We start from the raw sequence: 14,776 nt of genomic DNA, 5'->3' as shown, positions 1-14,776 counted from the left end.
TAAATGTTAAATTCACTTCTTTGTTTAAAAATATATTTAAAAAATCTACAGACAGTAATGAAAATAGCATGGATAATATTGTTAATGAATATAAAACTGAAGTTAAAACTATTGTGACATAAAATACAATTTTAAACTTCACTTCTGTTTTCTTAAGATTGAAGTACTAATATAACTATAACAAATAATTCATAAAACTACTCTAATAGTTTTTTTGTTGGTTTAACTTAAAAAAGTAAGTAACCTGATTGCCTTGATTGTATATTTATTGAAATAAAACATTTTAGTTGATACAATGAAGTAAATAGGTTTAATTAATAGAAACTCAAACTATTATTTTATCTGAACCACATATTTTTTTTTTTTTGATAAATCATGATAATAAGCCCAATTTGGCTTGTTTTTATTACGTCATCACAAATAAAACACACACAATTATCCAATATGCTTACAAAATTCTTCTTCTTCTTTCACCTTTTCCCTTCTGGGGTCGCCCCAGTGAATCATCTGCCTCCATCTAGTCCTATCCTCTGTATCCTTTTCTCTCAGACCGAATACCTTCATGTCCTCCTTCACTACATCCAATTGTTGTTAACCCGGGACCCAACCGATCCGCGTCATATTCGTAATTCACATAATGAATTTGGCAAAAAATTTACGTCTGATGCCCTTCCTGACACAACCCTCTCTATTTATTGGGCTTGGGACTGGCGTGTGACTTCCTGTGACTAGTTTCCCAATATGCTTACAAAATCTTTTAATAATATTTGAATAAAGGTTGTCAATTCTCAAAAATGTTTATTGTATTAACTAAAAAAAATTATTTCAATAAACTCAAAATGTTAAGGCAACCAGGTAACTTATTTTTAAAATATTTATTTTTTACAGTGCAGTAGATAGAAAAAAAACTAAAACTTTATCCAAAATGAAAACAGAAGCTATAAAAATGTAATCTAATTCAAAATATTAACAAAAACTATAGTAGTATATCAATAATATTAAAATAACACATGGTCAATAGATTTTGAGTAAATATTGTGTAAATTATTAGCAAATTTGTGTCATTGTTCTCATATAATATTAGTATTAAATTGGATTTTATCATTTATATTGGAAGTATAGTGGCAGAGATTCAGTTGCCTGAGAAAACGCTCGATTATACAGTTTAGCATTGATTATACAAAGTGTTTACGTGGCTCTGTGAAACATCATTTAGGAGTCAGATATTTCTTAATATTCTTGTCGGCCATGGCAAAGCTGTATTTCGAACAGTTTGTCTGGGTAATTGAAACTGCTTTTTTCATCCCTTGTATCACTGTTTCTCTGTTTTGTTTCATACAAACTCAATCTTGCGTCTCAGTTATCAAATATACTGAAAATTACCTAATTGTGTTGCAGTATTTATTGTGTTGCAGTATTTATAGTGTTGTTGTTTTCTAAGTGGAAGTTTTTCAGATAATATCCAAGGATTTTAATATGAAAATATGAATAACAGGTCCACATATTTATTTATGAGTAGCTTTGTATTAGGCGAGATAATGTAGAGCAGCGGCTCTCAGCCAGGGTCCCGGGGCCCACTAGATGGCCTCAGCATGACTTAATTTTTTGAAAAAAGAAAAACATTTGCATTAAAATAAGAAAGAACACAAGAAATGTATTTCTTATTTTAAATCACCACCAACAACTTTTTTTTTTTTTTGTTCTTTGAAAAACCAGGGTCCCGGTTGTCTTGTGAGACTGAGAAATATGGTCATTTAAAAAGTATAATTTTTAGATCTGGAGAAGTCATGTAAATTAATAAAAAGGCATGTCAGGTGCTAAAATGTATTAGTGATTGTGAATACTATTTTTAATCTTAATCCTTAGCCAGAAGACCACTACTGGAAACTGCTGGAACTACTGGAAAAGTCATGTTAATTCATGGGTTAAAAAGAGTGCTCTTAAAAATGCTGAAATGTAATTTAAAGAAAGTCTTGAGCCTTCAAATGTCGATCTGGACAATTGAGGGCCTTGGAGTCAAAAAAAGGATGAGAACCTCTGATGTACACTGTAAAAAAATTGTGTTGGTTTAACTTCAAAAAAGTAAGTAACCTGGTTGCCTTAAAATTTAGAGTTTATTGAAATTTAAAATTTGAGTTGATACAATGAAGGAAATTTGTTTAATAAATAGAAACTCAAAATATTATTGTGTCTGAACCACATAAAACATTTGATGAATCAGGAAAATAGCACAATTTGGCATGTTTCACTGCATTATCAGAAATAAAACACACAATTACCCAATATGCTTACAAAATCTTTTAATAATATTTTAATAAAGGTTGTCGAATCTCAATTTTTTTATTGTATTAACTCAAAATTTTAATTTCTATGAACTCAAAATGTTAAGGCAACCAGGTAACTTTTTTTCTAAATAATTTTTTACAGTGTAGAATCAGCCAGTCATCTCAAAATAAACTGCCTTAAGGGTGAAAGAAGATGCCTTCGCTCTAGATCAAGGTTTATTTTACGGTAATGACTGGATGAATGTACATAACCCTGAACGTAATTGACCACAGAATGCCATGGCTGCGTTTTAAGTTGGGGTATTGCTTTTTCAGCCTAGAATTAGTAAGTGGCTCTGGTTGGTTTCTGAGCGGGTGCTTAGCAGAACTTTGATTCACTCTGATCCCAGGACAAGCCAAACACACACACACACTCATTACCAGCAAATCAGCCAGAGTGAACTTGGTCCAATACAAAAGAGCGGCTTCACCTGGCATCAAAGTGCAGCACCGGGTAGCAAACCAATTTTAAAGCTGGAGGTTTCGGTGACTTTGCTCTCTGTCACACACACACACCATATGTTTGCACCTTCTGTACCCTCTCAATATACCCTGCGTGCCATCTGCACATGTCCCCCTGTGTGTCAGCCTACATGTGTATGCGTGTGCGTTTTCTTGCAACTTAATATATTTTAGCACAACTCTATATAAAATGTTTTCATATACATGTACACAGGTGTTTAGACAGATACACTAATAGGTGGTATTTAATGATCAGCATAGGAATCAGTAGCATCCTCATGGTAATAAATACACTCAATAGCAAGGGTCTAAAGACATACAGGTGGTGTTTAACAAATTAGCTATTCAATCTGTTTAGTTTTTACCTTGAACTATTATTGACACATAAATTTACTTTAAATACACTGGTCTCCAAAAAGGACACCTAAGTCACATTTAAAATGTAGGAATGTCATTGCATAAGACATTTTCTTTGCCGTTTATTTAATTACGTTTAAGCAAACAGTGTCAAGGTAATTTTTAATGGATGTCAGTCGCCGGAAGTTCATCCTAGCAGAGTAACTTACAATAATTTATCATTTACATGTTCTGCTAGTGTATGACAACCAGAAAGCTGTTTTTCCACCTGTTGTTTTATTATGTAAAACACTTTTCTTTTTTGCTTGAAAAGTGATCTATTGCTAGATTTATTTCAAAGAAATGACACACTATTCAATATTTTATCTAATGCAATTAAATATTTTTGCGTCATTATCAAAAATCATTTTAGTAGTACAGTACATTTTAGTGTTTTAAGGTGCAAATTTTGAAAAACACTGTTGAAAAGTGGATCGGACCAAACACCAAAACAAACTTGTAACCAATCAGCGGTAAAGGGTGTATACACTCTAAGAAGAAAAGGTTCTATCTAGGGCTGTCAACGAATATTCTAAATTCGAATATATATTCGAGTAGTTTTTAAAAATAGAATTTTGAAGGTGAGAATTAATATTTGAATAAAAATAATAAAAATAAAAAAGCGGAAAAAATCCCCCGCTGCGGTTGTAGAGGCGTGGCTGTCTGCTTTGCAAGTGTGCGCGCGCACGGGCGTTCAGGGATAGGTCACAGAAGTCGCACTGTCTCACTGCTGAAAATTGACACGTCTTGCAGGGAAGATGGCAGAAAGTGCAGAGCCCAACTCGACCGCAGCAGAGAAAGAGATTTTAACTCCATAATCTAAAAAGCCATGTCTGGAAGTACGTTGGATTTTGGTCGGTAGGAGGTAAAATTGTTAAACCGCGAGATAGTTATATGCAAGCTATGTAAGATACAGTTAGCATACCATGCCTCATTTTATTTAACGTTAAATAGAAACATTACTAAAATGTAGGCTACTGTACTGACTGAAGAGATATTGCATGAATTAGGCATGTGCCGATATCAATTTTTCATGTTGCGATTAATTGATGAAGTTTTATCACGATATACGATATTATCACGATATTGAAATAAGTTGCAAAAAAAAAGTGTTGCCATAGCATAACAGCTTTAAGAACTATTTTTGTAAGAACAAAAATAACTGAATGTTTAAATACAATAATGCACCAAAAATATATACAGCTCTGGAAAAAAAAATTAAGAGACCCCTCATTGAGAAATCAATGTTATGTGGTCTCTTTATTTTTTTCAGAGCTGTAAAAGTACAATTTTCAAACTGATTAAAGTGCAAAAGAATTAGGCTATGAACAACAGGTACACTTTACAACAGGCTTACAAATTACAATAAGGTCTCATTAGTTTATGCATTAACTAAGATTGAGCAATAGCTACATTTGGTACAGAAAGTATAATGTTTTTGTTAATGTTAGTTAAGAAATACTGATCATTGTTAGTTTTATCTTAGGTCCATTAAAAAAGTTATTTTGATTTTAATGTTATTAAAAAGAAACTAAGAAATTAACATAGAATGATTAATTCTTTATAAGTATTTTTCATTGTCAGTTTGGTAATAATGAATTAACATGTGTTATCATCTCAACAATGAATTAACAATGAAGTCGTATCTCAAAGTTATACTGAATAATAACAAATCATTAGAACAGTTCTAATTATTAGGGTATGTTGTAGTCCAGATTGAAACATAAAAATGTTTAAATTTGAAAATAAATAGCCTATTAAGTCTTTAAGTATTAAGTATTTGGTGCTGTGATGAACAACATTGAGATTACAAAAACGAATGGCTGTTTTAAAAACTATACGCGTTTTTTTGTTTGTTTGCTGGTTTCCGGGGTAACCAGCTGCATTCTGCAGTTCATCAGCGCCCTCTGCTGTCACTGAGCGGCACTTCAGCAGCGCGTCTCCTTCACCGGTTCAGTCATGTGCAGGCACACGTTCGGCTTGTTTATATCTGAGCGCGTGCCCCTTTGACGCAGAATACAGCGGTGTTGAGCATTTATACGGTTGATGGGCAAAGTATTCTTGAGTGCATTATAAAAAAAATTATAAATTGTTAATAAATTATTATTTACGATATTTTAAAGTGCCCACGATAACAATATCGTGCATATTCATCGGCACATGTCTAGCATGAATAAAGGATAAATGCACGGCTGCACTGGTGTGATTATTTACCATGTCAAGGAAAAGCTCCATGTTTGCCACAGCACAGCTCGCTCGGAGCGTTCAATATGCTGTAAAACATTTCACTGCATTATTCTGCATATTTAAATGCATTTATGAATGCATGTGAATGATCACAAAATTCAAGATTTGGGGGTTAGAAAATGTATATATCTCATTCTATGTAGTTAATCAATATCACACGAAGAGTGCCATTTCAGTAGCTTGACAAGCCAGACCCACATCAAGATTTTTGCTCTGGAAACTCACCATTGACAGGGCTCAATCCGAGGGGCGGGATAAACGATTGTCTTTCAAACTCCCTCTGCACGCGATAGGATAGAGCTACAACCAACCAGAGCAACGAAGGTGAAACATTCAACGTATCCGGTTGGCAAAATTCCGAACACATCTTCCCTTTTTAAGAATGACTTCAGTGCCGTTCTTTGTTCTTTTCTCAGAGAAAAGCTTAACTCCAAGTCTTCCAGAGTCGCGGTCAAAGCTGATTCGAAAGACTGCCGTTCGCCAGTTTCTGTGTTTACTAGAAGCACGCAAACGCAACTCGGCCGTCGTCATTATGGCCCCGCCCATCGACTTTATACACGATGTGATTGGCCGACAAGAGTTTGGCGTTTACAGCTCAGAACAGAAGAGTATTGAGAGTTCCTAGACGACACTCGCGGGCAGATTAAATCGATGTGCTGCCGCTTGGGTGCTTCTAGATTTCTAGGCTACCATTTCAGTTTTTCTCCTCCAAAATAAGCATGATTAAAATGTGATATTAAGTTACTACAACAGTTTATTAAACAATAATTGAATTACAACTACAAAATGTTGCAGAATAATGTAATATATGGACGAATAATAGCCTAAAGAACCTTTGTGACAAAAAAAAGGTTATTTGTCATTATAGAACCTTTTAAGCATAAAAACTTCTTTGGAGTTGAGTAAAGAATCCTATGGTTCTATATAGAACCCCAATGAACCCTTTTTTCTAAGAGTGTACACTCATGATGGGGCAGGAGAGAGCTCAGTGCACAAGACATTAGCAGAAAGATTATAGAAAGAGAGATGGCAGAAAAAAAGGACAAAAGAGGAAAATTTCAGGGGGAATAAAAGAAGGGTTATTATCAGGTAATTTCAGTGGCATCTAGTGTTGAGGGTGTGAATTGCAACCATCCACTGCTCACCCCTTCCTTTCAGAGCGCAGAAGCCACGATGGCTGACACAGGACAAAGATGTTGTTGTCTGAGAGAGTAGCTAGCGCAGTTTTTCCATTTAAGGCTACTGTAGAAACATGATGGCACAAAATGGAAACTTCACTGTAATGCCTGGTTCAGACGACAAGATATTTTTGTCTGTTACGATAGTTACTGTGTCAGATTACACGATTTTTACTCCATTAAAATCGGGGCTGTCAATCCTCCAAAGAGAACTTGAGGTAAAATATTGTTCTTTTTATATTAAATATTTAGTTATTAGCCAGGAGTAAAATCTTGCCGCCACAACGAATTTGTAAAACATCTTTTAAGCTTACATTCCAGTAACGTTACTCACCAGGTTCCTGAAGGGCTTCCGCTATCGTTCGCCAGCATTTTTCTTATTTGGTTGTGGTAGTCCGTCGATGACACATCGCACAGGCAGGAATACTGTTGCCACAGCTCCATGAACCTTTCCTCCATTTTATAATTCCACCTAAAGTTAGCCGTTCCGTCATCTCTCATGCGTATCGCCGTGTTTGAAAGCTGTGTACGAAAACTGTCTATGCTCCGGTCGGTCAGCGTCACACATGACAGAACCCGTCGTGAAGGGCCGCAAAAAAAATTCAACATGCTAGTCTTTCTGTCGTGACGTCGTGAACTATCGCAGACACGGATTCGGTTGTCGTATACTATGACACACTATACGAGATGAAACGATCGATTCTTGCGTCCCGACGTCCATTATCGTTTACGAATCCCTACGACACCTTACGTCAAACAGATCGTGCCAAATTTGGGCTAATATCGTGTAGTCTAAACCAGGCATAAGGGGAAGCATGTAAAAAGTAGTGTTATCAAAAGTACAGACCACGATACCAAATTGATACTGAAATGTTAAAAATGTGACGCTTTGAATGTGTTGAGCGGAATCGTAAACACCTCTGACTGTCCATTGTGCTCACACGGTCATAAAATATGTCTGTGATTGGCTACTGCGATCAGCGTTTCACAAACATGTTGTAAAAATATCTCAATGACACAGAGTGCTTGCAAAGATACACAATGAGCTTTTGAATGCAGGCGTCTATCAGCCTTCCGGTCCGCTGGTTGACACCTGCTTGTGCTTACAAACGCTCCCGCTCCTGCTTTCAAAACACTTTCAAACACTTCCGTGTTTTTTTCAAACCGCTGCCGTGCGTTTATCATAGTAGCCAATCACAGGCACATCCGATGAGTGTGTGAGCACAATGAACAGTCAGAGGTGTTTACGATTACAGCTCAACAGCGCTCGAAGCGTCACATTTTTAACATTTTAGTAGCGATTTGGTATCGCGGTCGGTACTTTTAACAAAACTAGTAGAAAGGTAAATAAAAACATAATGCTTCATTATGTAAGGTCTTTATACACAACTTAAAACATAGTTATTATATTATATTGCATTTCTGTCAATATGTTAGATTTTTGGATTCGAATATCCCAAAACCACTAGAACAATGTTATATATTTTGGGTTAATTCAACCAAAAATGAAAATTCTGTCATTAATTACTCACCCTCATGTCGTTCCAGCCATGAGACCTTTTTTTCAGAACACAAATGAAGATATTTTTGTTGAAATCCAATGGCTCAGAAAGGCCTCCATTGGCAGCAATGACATTTCCTCTCTCAAGACCCATAAAAGGCACTAAAGACGGCGTTACAAAGTCCATCTCTCCATCTTGTTTAAAAAACAACAAAATATTTTTTTTCCTCACCCCTCCCTTTTGGAGCACAGAAGCCATATAGACATATAGTGATGGCCGATTTCAAAACACTGCTTTATGAAGCTTCGGAGTGTTATATGAATCAGTGTATCGAATCAGCGGTTCAGATCGCCAAAGTCACGTGATTTCAGTAGTTTTGGCAGCAGCTCATCGATGCGCTGTCTCTTAACACTCTGAAGCTTCAGGAAGACGTGTTTTGAAATTGGACATCGCCAAGTCATTATTTCGCGCACAAATGGTAAAATGGTAAATGGTAAATGGACAGCATTTATATAGCGCTTTTATCCAAAGCGCTTTACATTTTTGCCTCACATTCACCCATTCATACACCGACGGCGATGTCAGCCATGTAAGGCGCCATCCAGCTCATCGGGAGCAGCTGGGGTTAGGTGTCTTGCTCATGGACACTTCGACACTTGGTCAATTAGAACCGGGGATTGAACCACCAACCTTCTGGTTTGTAGACAACCTACATGAACCACTGAACCACTGCCGCCCAAAAACTATCCTCGTCGCTTCATAAAATAACGTAGAACCACTGTAGTGAGATGGGCTTTGTAACAACATCTTTAGTGCCTTTTATGGGGTAGGGTAAGTAATTATTGACATCCTTTTTTATTTTTGGGTGAATCATTAAAAAGTTCATTACAAATTAAAAATGTAATTTAAATTGTTTGCTTGTTGATAAATTATCCTTAATATTACATAAACTCAGAGAGGCTCCTGTTTCAATTTGTTTTAACTGCTCAGTATATTCATTGCCTGATGAATCACACATTTCCTTTCAGCTCTTTATTTGTTCCTTTCTCCTGTTAACCAGGTAGCTCCTTTGCACTGACAGGTCTTTAAAGGATCTCTACATCCCAAACAGGGTCATTTTAGGTTGTGAGAATCTGAATATTTGACTTGCAGAGAGAAAAGAAAATTATGCAACAAACAAGCGAGAAAAGGAGGATGATATCCCAGGGTTTGAATTCGACAGCCAGAAAATTAAGTGGTACATCCAACACATTTCCAGAGGCCTAAAAAATGAACAGCTGCCTCACTCTAAGAGTGTGGTAATTGGGTGAGCCTCTTTGACGTGTTCCCACCTAGCGCTGCGCTGTTAAGCCACTACATTCTTTATGAATCATATTTACTATGACAATATTCGCAGCCTTCCTTGCTTGGTGCTAATGCATTCAGCTCACTCCTCTCTCCTATCTGGCACCGGATTCACACACACGCACAGAAGAAGAAAAAAAAAACACACAGACATGCACACATTCGGAAACCACAAAGGATACACTTGCATGAATATAAAAGTATACACAAACATATATCATGCATCATACACAGACAAAACAGATTGTATCATCTGTCAACACTTTAGAGGTGAGTGGAGGCCACACGTTACAAAGTGGGAATGTTCTCTTGAAACCTAGCGAACAATTCACAGTGAATTTTGTCACCCTTGCAGATGCTGAGTCTCCTCACATTGTGATATTGATGTTATGAGATGGCTGCTTCGTAGACTGTTAAATTTAGCAGAGACGATGTGTTATTATAGATTTATTTTGTATTCTGTAGCCTTCTCACATCACACATAAAAAGATGATATGGGTTTGATGCGTTATTGTTATTTGGTCATTTATTAACTTTTTTAAATATCAACATTTTCCTTCAATACCTTCAATTTTTTTCCGTTCTGTAATTCATAAACCGTTATTGTAAGCATTACAAGGACAAGCTCTCACCAGTCTAGTATTAGTTAACGTGCTGCTAGAGAAAAGGAAGAGGGAGTAGGTGGAGAGTAATTGAGAAAGAGTGACAGCTTAAGGCAGAAACAACATGCACTTCTGAAATAAACTTTTAGCAATAGATGGACTGATATTTCAAGGGTGGAGGCAATCAGAGAGAGAGAGAGAGAGAGAGAGAGAGAGAGAGAGAGAGAGAGAGAGAGAGAGAGAGAGAGAGAGAGAGAGAGAGAGAGAGAGAGAGAGAGAGAGAGAGAGAGAGATGGGAACTGAGAGAGAGATAGATGATGGGAACTGTTTCTGTGAATACAAGTGCTAAAAGTGCGATCTCCCATATTACACACATGTCCTGACTTCTCCCCCTCCCACGAGCAATGCATTTCCACACTGTGCAGTACTTCCAAATTCACCTATACCAAGACAATTTGCAAAAGTGAAAAATAAACCAGATTTAGACTAGTGTTTGCCCATGGAAAACGTGCGACCACAACAATGCTATGGTGTTGTGTGTGATGCTAAGTGATTGCTATAGGGCTTCTGGGGTGTTTCAGTTACTGGTTATAGGTTTTTGTGATTTTCTGTTTTGTGAAGATGCAGTGTATTGTTCTTAACTAAAACTAAAGCTATTAAAGGGTTAATTCGCCTAAAAATGAAAATTATGTCATTAATTACTCACCCTCATATCGTTTGACACATATAAGTCCTTTGTTCTTGTCTGGCTATTACCAGACAAAGCTCAATTTAAGATTGAACATTGATCTGGGGAGTCTGCTCTGTATTTTCTACTGCACAAGAGGCGTGATCAACTGGCATTATTCGAATAACTCTGTACGCAATTGGATAGTCCTTCGACCAATCAGACCACGAGGCGTAATCAACAGGCAACGACCCATCGTTTCTCAATCCGTCATCGTGTTACATTTACATTTACATTTATGCATTTAGCAGACGCTTTTATCCAAAGCGACTTACATTGCATTCAAGGTACACATTTTACATTATTGTCAGTTCTTGCTTTCCCTGGGAATCGAACCCATGACCTTGGCGTTGCTAGCGCCACGCTCTACTGGTTGAGCTACAGGAAAGCCGGTTGAGCTACAGGAAAGCCTGTAGCTCTCATTTGTGTTTGTCAAATGAGATATACAAATAACACAAATACTATCGTTTGTGTTAAACCCACCCATAGCGTGCCAGGTGGATAAACCAGTCTGTGATTAATTCCCTCAAGTGTAACAGAAGCTGGAGAAATGAATGTACAGGTTTACAGACTGAGTTGCCGGGCAAAATCAAATCACAATGAAGATACAAATGAAGATCAAATGACAAAATCAGAACACAAATGAAGATATTTTTGTTGAAATCTGATGGCTCAGAAAGGCTTCCATTGACAGCAATATCATTTCCTTTCTCGACCCATAAAAGGCACTAAAGACGGCGTTAAAAAGTTCATCTCACTCCAGTAGTTCAATCATTTAATGAAGCGACGATAATCATTTTGTGTACAAAAAAGATCAAAATAGCGACTTTATTCAACTTTATTCTTGACCTCTTCTTGTGGGTCTCTGACGTGAACTCTTGAAGCACCATGGCGCATGTTTTCAGACCTTGAATAATGCAAAGAAAGCAAGCTTATATTAATTTTTAAACAACACAATACTAATGTTTACCTAAGGAAGAGTTCAGAAATCAGTATTTGGTGGAATAAGCCTGATTTCCAATCACAGCTTTCATACGTCTTGGCATGCTCCCTATCAGTTGGTCACATTGCCGTTGAGCGACTTTATGGCACTCCTGGAGAAAAAAAAAAAAATTCCAACAAATAAAAATGACACATAACTAAAATTATTTAAAAAATATTCTAAATTTTAATAAATACTATCATAATATATAAATACACCTAAAATAACACTTGAAGGTGCAGAAATTACACTTCAGCTTCAAGGTATTTCACGAATTTGTCTTTCTGACACTCTCACTCTCTCTCTGTATATGAGCGATGTTGCTATCAGTGGAATGAGAATCTTCATCTGTCATTTTACTTTTTTTATATCTACAAATACAGTCTGTGTGGATTGTGTTGAGAGGTGCATGATTATTTCAGAGATACATACTCTGTGTGTGTGTGTGTGTGTGTGTGTGTGTGCGTGTGTGTGTGTGTACATTTTTCTCTATGTTTGTGAAATCTCTCTTCTCTATTTGGTTGTTACGCTGTAGAATCTAGAGAAGAGCAGTGCCAAATATTTACCTTGGCAGGTGAGCGCAAATGATTTTCGAGGATCTGTTTGTCACACACTTTTGACACCGCGTATTGCAGTACAGTGAATGCTTATGCATGTCCATGAAGAAATGTTGTCCATGAAGAAAATTTTTAAATGTTAAGAAACCTATTTGAATATGTGTACATGTGTGGGTCGGTGTGTGTGAGTATGCAAGACTCTGGGTATCGCTAGAGAGCGTGAAGACAATAATGCAAACTGACACTTCAGAAATGAGAGGGTGGTTGCCTGGCGACCGTCGCTGGGGTGGTTGTTCCCGCGGGGACGGGGTGAGATGCAGTCTAAATGATGTTTGATTAGAACTTAGATCAGTTAGGCGGGCGCAGACATGCCTGATGACAGGATGAGGGGGTGTCTATCCCAGAGGGGTACGTGTGAGTGTGTAAAACCTACAGTAAGAGTGATCATGCAAATGCACATTGTCAAGGTTCACTTCATGTATATATTATGGTACATTGTAGAATGAAAGATGATCTTCTGTGAGAATCAAGGTTTCAGAACGTTTTCGCTTATTGCACCTGTTTCGGTTCAATTTCTATCTTTCTTTGCCTGTAGATGGCGCTGCAGTGGAACACAGCCATACATTTTGACCTTTGACCTCTCCAGTGGTCCATAGACTCTTAAAACAGCTTTTTTTTTAGGTAAGAATGTGGACTACTCTTTACTTTTGTATAATGAATTATATAGTATTATATAGAGGAAGCAGCGTGAGATCAGCGTGTTGCCTAAAAGTCAGAGACCACTAGGGAAATATTTGTCCTTTTTCTTTAATAACAGCAAGGGGTGTGTCACAGGCTAACCTGTTGACTATATACATTTGGACTTGAGAACATTCACCCATTTCACTTGTACTATGCATTGCCGGCAATATTTACATCTGTGTACACATTAGGAAGGTGTTATAGAGTTTTTGTTTTGTTCAGTCTAAAATTTGTTTCTGTTGTGTTTTGTTCTAGTTTTCAATGTGTATAGTTTTCTTAAGTTTTTCATGCCAGAACACAATAACTCATGTTATAATTACATTTTATTTACCCCACAATATTTTTCCAAACCTTGTTGCAGTTAAACTTCCCGGTTCACCAACACACTCTGTATAATCAAACCTTTTGTTAAGGTCAAACTGTCTTTTAAAGCAGCAGCCACATCACTTCCTGTGAAAGCTACCAATTTGGTGTGATGTCAGAGGGGTAGATGTTTTGCCATTTAATTGGATGTAAAACTCCTTAACGGAGTTTGAACTGAACTGAACTTGAACTGCACTTGAACTGAACCGGATAGAATAAAATCTGGAATCTGAGGGTTCAAAAAACAAATATCAGAAAGTAGAAATATTGAGAAAATCGCCTTTTAAATTTGTCCAAATGAAGTCCTTAGCAATGCATATTACTACTAATTACAGATGGAAACTTGAGTATGCGACTTGGATTCGAGTTGCACTTAAAGGTAGGGTAGGTAAGAATTGGTTAAAACACTTTTTTTTAATAAAAATAATGTAATAAAAAGTCTACGTTTATCAGTATGAATATAAACAAATACGATGTCTTTTTAGTACTCACTATCAAGCTAGAATACCGATACTGGTAAAGTTAAAAATATATTTTTTGTTTGATTCGGTTACGAGTAGGGATGTTAACCGATGACTGTTTGACCGATGGTTGACCGTATCAACGTTAACCAATCAAAGTTGTTGGTAAAAAAAAAAGGTCTCTAAATTAGGCTATTATAGACAGTGGACTAACCGCTACTACAGTTAGCATCTCATTCCAAAATCTTTTTGCGTGACGTGATAAAATCCCTCACACTCAAATTTTCATAACTCGCCTGTTTGTACTTAAAAAAACAATAAAAACATTTGGCGCGAGGTCACAGCGTTTGGGTTTGCGCGCTCACAAGGTTTGCAAAAAGTAAACAGGCTAAAACATCGAGGTTAGAGCCAGGGCAGACGGCAGTATGAAGCGTGCAAAGAAAAGTAGTGTGGGACCATTTCACCAGAAAGAACGACACAGATGTAAGTTGCAACTTGTGTGAGACAGTGCTTAAATACAGTCGTAGCACATCATCTTTCTTTATTATTGTTAGCACTATACCTCGAACTAAAGCGGCGTCTCTTCGGAGCTGTCATTTTCTTAAATGAGCCGCGGCAATGTTTCAAATGAGCTTCTAACGCTAGACAAATTCCTTTATTTTCAATGCGATTACCTTGTACCCAAACCATTTCGAAACTAAGGAGCCATTTGTCCTCCGATTACAAACAAGCTCCTCCGCGCCGCGTTTGCGGGACTCATGTTTCGCGCTGTAGGGGATTTTAAAAAAGTGACGTGAGTGGAAGGGAGGCGGCGGCGCCAGGACAGTGTGTGTGAGAGCGGGAGGAAGAGCGGCAGAGAGATGCGACAGAGTTGCGAAATTGCAGGCTCT

At 37.1% G+C, this 14,776-nt stretch overlaps 1 protein-coding gene and 1 non-coding gene across 3 annotated transcripts in view; one reads left to right on the top strand and one right to left on the bottom strand.

Moving 5' to 3' along the window:
• Window positions 1–14,776, top strand: part of lhx5 (LIM homeobox 5) — a 95,453-nt gene that overhangs the window by 15,675 nt on the left and 65,002 nt on the right. The window lies entirely within an intron of this gene.
• trnaa-agc (transfer RNA alanine (anticodon AGC)) lies at window positions 11,098–11,172 on the bottom strand. The gene has a single exon. It is a non-coding gene; the product is annotated as a tRNA-Ala (tRNA).

Source organism: Pseudorasbora parva, chromosome 18 (genome assembly GCF_024679245.1).
Source record: "Pseudorasbora parva isolate DD20220531a chromosome 18, ASM2467924v1, whole genome shotgun sequence".
Taxonomy (NCBI): Eukaryota; Metazoa; Chordata; class Actinopteri; order Cypriniformes; family Gobionidae; genus Pseudorasbora; species Pseudorasbora parva.
Note: the sequence above shows the minus strand (reverse complement) of the source record. Positions and strands in the feature narration are given on the sequence as shown.